Genomic DNA, 7,845 nt, shown 5'->3' with positions numbered 1-7,845 from the left:
ACCTTCTCTCTTGTGTCTTGGCAAATGTGGCCTTCCTGTCTCTGGAACTAGAAGCCCAGACTGGAGGAAAAGGCATATGGGCTTTGCATTGGTTTTTTGGGGGTATGCTTATTTTTTTAAGGTGTGCTGCTGTCCCATTCCTGCTTTCCCCATATTATAGTCAAAATAGCAATTGCAAAAATTACTAATGAGTAACAAGAAGAGGGACCACTTATTTGTATTTCTTACCAGCTAGTGAGAGGATGGGTCCAAGCCCAGCTTTTCAGAGTGACAGAAGACCTGGCTGCTGTCAATATGCAGTGTTTGATGTAGATTTGGGACTAAGTGGGCTTCAGGAGGGATCCTGCAACATTAATGGCATGCATCTTGGCAGGTTGTTTTAAATGTTCTGTGCAAACTGTTTCCTCTGTAACCTCTTCATGATCTGTCTGTTTGGGGTTTTGTTTTGTTTTTTAAGATTTGCACATGACTGCTTTGGACACCTAAGTTGAACTGTAGTTTTGCCTTGTAGCTGCCAGAAGCTCTATTACGGCGTTGTGTTGGACCTGTTAAGTGCTCAGGTGATCGTAAAAAAAGATTATTGTTGTTTTTCATTGTCCAGGATCTTTTGCAGGCAGTAAACGAAGCAGATCTTGAGGAAGATGTTTGACTTCTATTTATCTTGATATTTAGCTTCTAGCACTCACAGTTCTGGTACTCCTCTGCAGTGATCTAGTATCCGCTATGATTTTTCCCCAGTTGAACTGTGCTGCACATTTTTAATGGTTCAGAAATTGGTGCCTCTTTCCCTCTCCTTCCAAAAGTGGCATCAGTTAAGTGGTACTCCAGTCTGAGTGGTGCTGTGTCCTGTCTAATCTCATCCACTATTGGGTCTTAAGGCTTGCGTGGCACCTTACACAGCTGGGTTCTGCTTTTGTCTAGAGCCTTCAAGTTCTCCTGTTTTGCAGGTAAATGTCAGTTACTCTGCTGAGCCTGTTTTGTTCAGTGAAGTGCCTTCGCTGTACGTACATCAGCTAGTGCCCTTGCACTGGGAAGTCATGCTTCCTTGAACACAAGCAAAGCATGGGTGGAGGTCTCTTAAAACAAAACACTTCCCCTTGTGCTGGAGCGTTCCTCTCTGGACTGCTTCTTCCAAGGGCCTACTTCACCTTCTTTAACAGAAGTTGGCATCCATGTAATCGAAGTTCTGCTTACAGAATATGATTGAGAATTCCCAGGAGGCAGAAGTAAGGAATTGCCATTGTACAGGACCTTGGTGCAAGAATGTCTGAATTAATTCGGTCACTTCCCAAGAATCAATAAAATGAGCTGGTTGGAGTGTCATAGATCACTTGAACTCTTCCCTTCAACACCTAATTTCTACTGTAACCGGCTCCTGTCAGCTAGTTCTGGCAGCAAGCAGCTACGAATGGAAACAAAGCTGTTTCTCTACTACCTCTGTCTCTTTCAGTGCTGGGCATCAAGCCCAGTGCATGTGCAGAGGACAAAACCAACAGTTCAAGCAGATGAATAATGCTAAAATTGGGTCTTTAAATGCTGCACAAGTCATGTTTTCTCAAGTTAAAAAGGGTGGGGGTATTTGTTTCTTTTGGTTGGTGAGATTTTTTTGGTTTTTTAACTGAAAGCAATGCTGAACTCAGCCACTGACATGATCCTAACATTATTAAATATAAGAACATTAGCCATAGTCATGGCAGAATCAATTTATCAGGCACAGGGAAAGCTGATGTATGGTTTGTGGGGGTTTTTTTGCCTGCCGTTAGCAATTTGCTGCATGCATGTTCAGGAAAATATTGGAAACTGGCCACTCTTCGAACTTGATTCAAAGTGAACTTGCGAGTGTAAGTGCATGCTAAGCTGCTATCTTCTGAAGCAAACTTGCATACTGCTTTTTGCTGGAATATCAAGCAATGCAAATTTATTTGTATTTTGTCAATGTCTGTTTTCTATGTGTTTTCTCTTTCTACTTATGTATATGATAAATACCTTGTTTGAGAACTGCATATAAGCACATTGCTTCATTTTGCAAATGTGGGAACAAACTGGAAGGCTGTAGGGAACTGTTGACTGGTTCTGAGGATGTGGTACTGGAGTCACGATTCCAGGTTCTTTATACTAATGGCTATAGCTGCTACTTTGGCTTTCCTAGTGTTTTGCTAATAGTATTGGCCTACTGCCAAGATGCTACAGAGGCTTTTCGGTCCACGTGATTAGAAACTGGTTATTTTTTCCTGTATGTGAATTAGTGACAGTGCTTCAGGCTTCTGTGTGGAAATCTGGTCAGAATATAATGGCGCATGAAAAACTAGTGAAGCCAAGTGCTGCGTACAAAAGACAAAAGGCCATTAAGAAAAGGACCCGAGTACTTGTTTAAGCCTGTGGCTAATTTTTTTTTAACTGCAGTAAGTGATGAGCATACGCTTAGAGCTGTGCAAGTAAGTTTGTGCTTCCAATAACTGTAACTCCTTTGACTTTTGTAGGGTTCGTGCATAAATTTAAGCATATCCTTAAGTACCCTCCTGAATAAAGGCTGTCGTTATGTTATGGTGATTATCAGAACAGCTTGTTACAGAATTACGCAATACTCAAGGCTCAGGGAGACGTCTGGAGCTCTAGCCCACCCCTGCTGCTTAACCGAGGTCAGAGCAAGTTGCACAGGACCAGGTCCAGCTGGGATTTAATACCTCCAGGGATGGAGACTCCATAGTTCCCTAGGTAACCTGCCCCAATGTTTGACCAGCCTCACAGTGTTTTCTTGTCGTCTTTCATTCTTTTTCCACTTACTTCCTCTGGTTGTATATTTAAATGTCCCAATGGCATTTTTTAGTCCTACTGGGCTTTGCTTAGGTGACGTTGTGTCTAAGTTGTTCAGTTCTTCAACAGGCTCTGTTTTTGTGGAAGTAACTGCTAAATGGTCTGACACAAAGCTGGGATCAGTGTTGATCAGTGTCTTTTAACAGTCACTTCATTTTCATCACTGGCTTTTCAGTGTTTTTAGCCTCAAGACTTAAATTCATGGAAATCTCTGAAAGACCTTGCGCGTTATTTTCTCAATCTCAGCGCTGCTGGAGCTTCCTTTAAACTGTTGTCAGTTAAAGGGTTCAACAGTCGGAGGCCTCTATGACTACTGCAGTATGTACTTGCTCAGGAAAAAATCTTCTAAAAGTTACTACAAATTCAGTAAGTTCTTACTGAGGTCACACTTCTTGCAAGATGTTATGGCCATACTGAACTGCATTATCCACAGTGCTACTCAGATTGTACTTGGATTTGCTTTGGGGAAATTTGTGAAAGGTGGGTTTTGAGACTGCAGTGGAGTTGTTTTTCCCCAAATTCCATGGTGAGCTGGTAGGTTTTATGCTTGTACCCATGGCAATGACTTTTCTAGTATTGGAGGTGAGCACAGTGTCAAACATGCTCTGTATTTCCCCAGTGTGTGTGCTATAGCTGCTAGGGTTGTCTGAGGAGGACATAGACTCCTCCAAAAATGCATAATATTTCTCTAGTTCTGTCATCTGTCACAGGTGTAGGTAAGATTCTTCTTACTTGCCACAAACCATGTCAGTATATTCCCAGTTATTATTTGGCACTCCACTTTTAATTTCTTCTGTAACAGAAACAAGTAATAATTGATGAGTGAATGTGTTCATTTACTTAAATTTAATTTTTTTATTCTTTTATCTCATAGTAAACTACTGTGTGTTTGTGTTGAAAGCTGTCAAGCTTGAAAAAAATGTGATTTCAAATGAGAAATAGGCTAATTCAGAGCAGAAACAGACTTAAAGACCTGTTGTACTTTGAAGAAAGAAAAACTCTAAGGAACACTTCTTATCAAATGTTGCTGGGCATTCTAAAAATCATTAAGATTAGGTGGGCTTTTTTCCTAATTCAAAAGATACGGCAACCAATAGGAGGATGTGCTTTTGGATCTCATTGTGATAGACTGGAAGTTAGTGATTTCCTGAGGAGCAATGATCATGGCCTGAATAGATGCATTGTGGAACAGCCGGTAACCTTGACAGCTGATACTTCAAAATGGGTACTCTACTTAAGCTGAGGAAAACTATAAAGAAAATTGATCGTGGGGACAAAGTTGTTATCAAAATGGAATCTTTGCTTAGTTCTGTCCAGCCATTGCTTCTGTCTGCTCTCTGGGCACTTTTGCTCATTTCATTTGCATCTTTCCTGATACTCAAATGCCATTCTTAAACCAGAAAAGCTTTTTTAAAAAAACAACATTTTTTATTTTTGGTGCACCTGGTTGTTTCCTGTAAGCATAAATAAATTTCTGTGGCATAGGATACAGTCTGGAGGGGGCAGCCACACAGGATGCTGAAGTAATCTGAAGCACTGAACAGTTCTTAAGTCAAGTACAGACCTAGCCAACAGCCTGGCATTGTTCTATTTCATCATTCTGTTTTGAACCCAGACTTTTTTTATGACAAAAGACCATTAATTATGACAAAAGACCATTAACCTTTGGCTCTGATGCCAATCCAGAAAATTCTTACAAGACTTTCAGAATTCAGGTAGCATTTGACAGGAGTATGAGTGACATGGAGTTCCAAAATAAATATCAATTAGAGGTTCTTTTAGACCAGACCACGCTGCAGCCTGTTCTGCCTACAGTTCCCTCGTCTGTGATCAGCGCACTTCTGAATACTGTGATAGAGTCAGGTCCCTAAATCAACCAGTTCTTCATGCCTACTTGACCTGTCTTGCTTCTGGGTTTGGTCAAACATTTGCCTATGGAAGCTTCCCCTTCAGAAAAGGACTTCAACCCTGTTCCTGCCTTCTTGTCTTCAAGGTGAAGACAAAGCATTGTTCTGGCAGGAAAGAGGTCTGTAAAGGATCTAGTGTCACACACACACCCTGGAGGGTCACATTTACACAAGGCATTCAGAAAACAATTGGAAAGGCCCAGACCACTCCCCAGCCTGCCATGGGCACAACCTCAACTCCTGGTACATGTGTTCCTGCACAAGGAGCAGGAGATCCACACAGCTGCCCTTGCAGCTCCTTGCTTTTCCTGTCTGGAAACAGATATTCAAAGGCAGTAACACAGTTCAGAAATTTTGACAAGGTGAGAGATTCTTATATTGGCCTGATTTAAGTGCAGTACTTCATCCTGTAGAGCAAACCTATTGCAACATAGGTTTATTTAAACAATGCTGACCCTTTCATACCGTATTCCAGTTGGTCTAGCATATCTGTACAAGGAAACATCAAGGAGATTTTACCACTACTTTCTTCTGCCTTTTCACACAGACTTGTCATATAAAATATGGAGCTGAGACCAGGCAGCAATGGCATTTTGACCTCAAGTGGGATGTCCAGCAGCTGTGTATATCCTCCTCTTAATTGCTGTCGTCTTTGTCTGAGCTAGAGAGATGCTCATGGGAGTTGTGCGAGATCTTAATAATCCTCTTGTGTGGCAGTTACTGTAGATGATCCTTAAAGACTTCAAGCAGAGGAAGATAAATAGGGGAGTACTCATAAGCTGCATTCTGCTTCATTACTGTACAGCTCTACCTCTTAAACCAAACCCTGTACTTCCATACCCTTGCTCCCATCTGCTTAGTTGTAATCCAGGATGCAGAAAAGAGCATTGCCAGCAGTTCAAAGGAGGTGATCTTTCCGCTCTCCGCAGTGGTCTCATCACTGTGCAGTGCTGGGTTCCCCAGTACAAGAGAGTCATGGATATACTGGAGAGAGCCCAACAAAGGGCTACTCAGATGATGAAGACCTTGGAGCATCAGACACAGGGGGAGAGCCTGAGAGAGCTGGGGCTGTTCAGCCTGGAGAAGAGGCAGCTCAGGGGGATCTTGCCTATGTGTATAAATTCCTGACGAGGTAAAGATGACTGATGCAGACTCTTCTTGGTGGCATCCAGTGGAAGGACAAGAGACAATGGCCACAACTCAAATATAGGAAATTTCATTTAAACATAAGAAAAAGTAGGCTGGGTTTTTTCCTGTTGGGAGGTCAAATACTAGAACAGACCAGACCCAAACCTCTGCCCCTTTGTGGTGGGTTGACCATGGCTGTATGCCAGGTGCCCACCAAAGCTGCTCTATCACTCCCCTCCTCAGCTGGATGGGGGAGAGAAAATATAACAAAAGGCTTATTGGTTGAGATAAGGACAAGGAGATCACTCAGCAATTACTGTCATGGGCAAAACAGACTTGACTTGGGGAAATTAGTTTAATTTATTACCAATCAAAATCAGAGTAGGATAATGAGAAAGAAAACCAAATCTTAAAAACACCTTCCCCCCCACCCCTCCCTTCTTCCCAGGCTCAACTTCAGTCCTGATTTTTTTTTTTTTTTCCCCCCTCTACCTCCTCCCCCTGAGTGGTACAGGGGGACGGGGAATGGGGGTTGCGGTCAGTTCATCACACATTGTTTCTGCTGCTCCTTCCTCCTCACACTCTTCTCCTGCTCCAGCGTGGGGTCCCTCCCACAGGAGACAGTTCTCCATGAACACCTCCAATATGGGTCATTCCCATGGGCTGTTCTTCATGAACTGCTCCAGCGTGGGTCCCTTCCACGGGGTGCAGTCCTTCAGGAACAGACTGCTCCAGCGTGGGTCCCCCGCGGGGTCACAAGTCCTGCCAGCAAACTGCTCCAGCGTGGGCTCCTCTCTCCATGGGGCACAGGTCCTGCCAGGACCCTGCTCCAGCATGGGCTTCCCACGGGGTCACAGCCTCCTTTGGGCATCCCCCTGCTCCGGCGTGGGGTCCTCCATGGGCTGCAGGTGGGTATCTGCTCCACCGTGTACCTCCGTGGTTGCGGGGGCACAGCCTGCCTCGCCATGGTCTTCTCCAGGGGCTGCCGGGGAATCTCTGCTCTGGCGCCTGGAGCACCTCCTCCCCTCCTTCACTGACCTCGGCGTCTGCAGGGCTGTTCCTCTCACATATTCTTACTCCTCTCTTCTCTGGCTGCTGTTGCACAGTTGTTTTTTCCCTCGGCCTTGGCCAGCGGCAGGTCCATCTTGGAGCCAGCTGGTATTGGCTCTATCAGACACACAGGAAGCTTCTAGCAGCTTCTCACAGAAGCCACCCCTGCAGCCCCCCTGCCACCAAAACTTTGCCACACAAACCCAATACACCCTTGAAGGGTTCTGTGGTGGACTCAATTTACCAGAAGTTGTTCTCACACCAGGGAAACCCTATCTATCTTTGCAATGCTCTGCTCGCGAGGGTCAGGGATGTAGCCTGCGCGGGCAGTGGAACAGCCGAGGCAGTGCTGTTGCTGCTGTGTATGACCATGTTCATGAAGTGCTGGTGCAGGCAGCAGCTCTGCAGTAACTGTCGGCACTCTCTGCTTGTACAGTGAGCCTACAGGTTCCTGCTGGCCCTCACCAACAACCACATCTTGGCCACTCTTGCTTCCACCATCTGGGTGTACAGAATACCTGAAGTGATTAAGGGAGGTTTTATCTCTGTGCAGCTCTCTGTGGCAGAAGAAAAAAAAAAGAAGTCTCTTAAGAAAAATTAAGAAGGGGCGATTTAGAGACATAGTGGAGTATCTGTTCATCTAATTTGTAGTTCTGTATCTGAAAATAGTTAACACCAGTGTGTCTCTCAGTTTCATTTTCTTAAATCAGATTTTATGGTAAAGTATCTTATTTTCTGGGAACTAAACCTTGGGAGAACTTTTACTTGTATTTCAACAAAATGCAAAAATCTGGTGGCCACTGGGCCAATATTGGCACTTTAAGGCTTATAGCTATGCTGGGATACATCAAAGGGATTCACCATTACTGGTGGTACCTCTTAGTGCTACTTCACATACCCTTAGTGGAAGGAGGAGTTTACCCATGGTCCCTGCAGACCCTTGCAT

The sequence above is a fragment of the Gavia stellata genome, chromosome 14, assembly GCF_030936135.1.
Source record: "Gavia stellata isolate bGavSte3 chromosome 14, bGavSte3.hap2, whole genome shotgun sequence".
Classification (NCBI taxonomy): domain Eukaryota; kingdom Metazoa; phylum Chordata; class Aves; order Gaviiformes; family Gaviidae; genus Gavia; species Gavia stellata.
The sequence above is the reverse complement of the archived record's forward strand: the minus strand, read 5'-3'. Positions refer to the sequence as shown.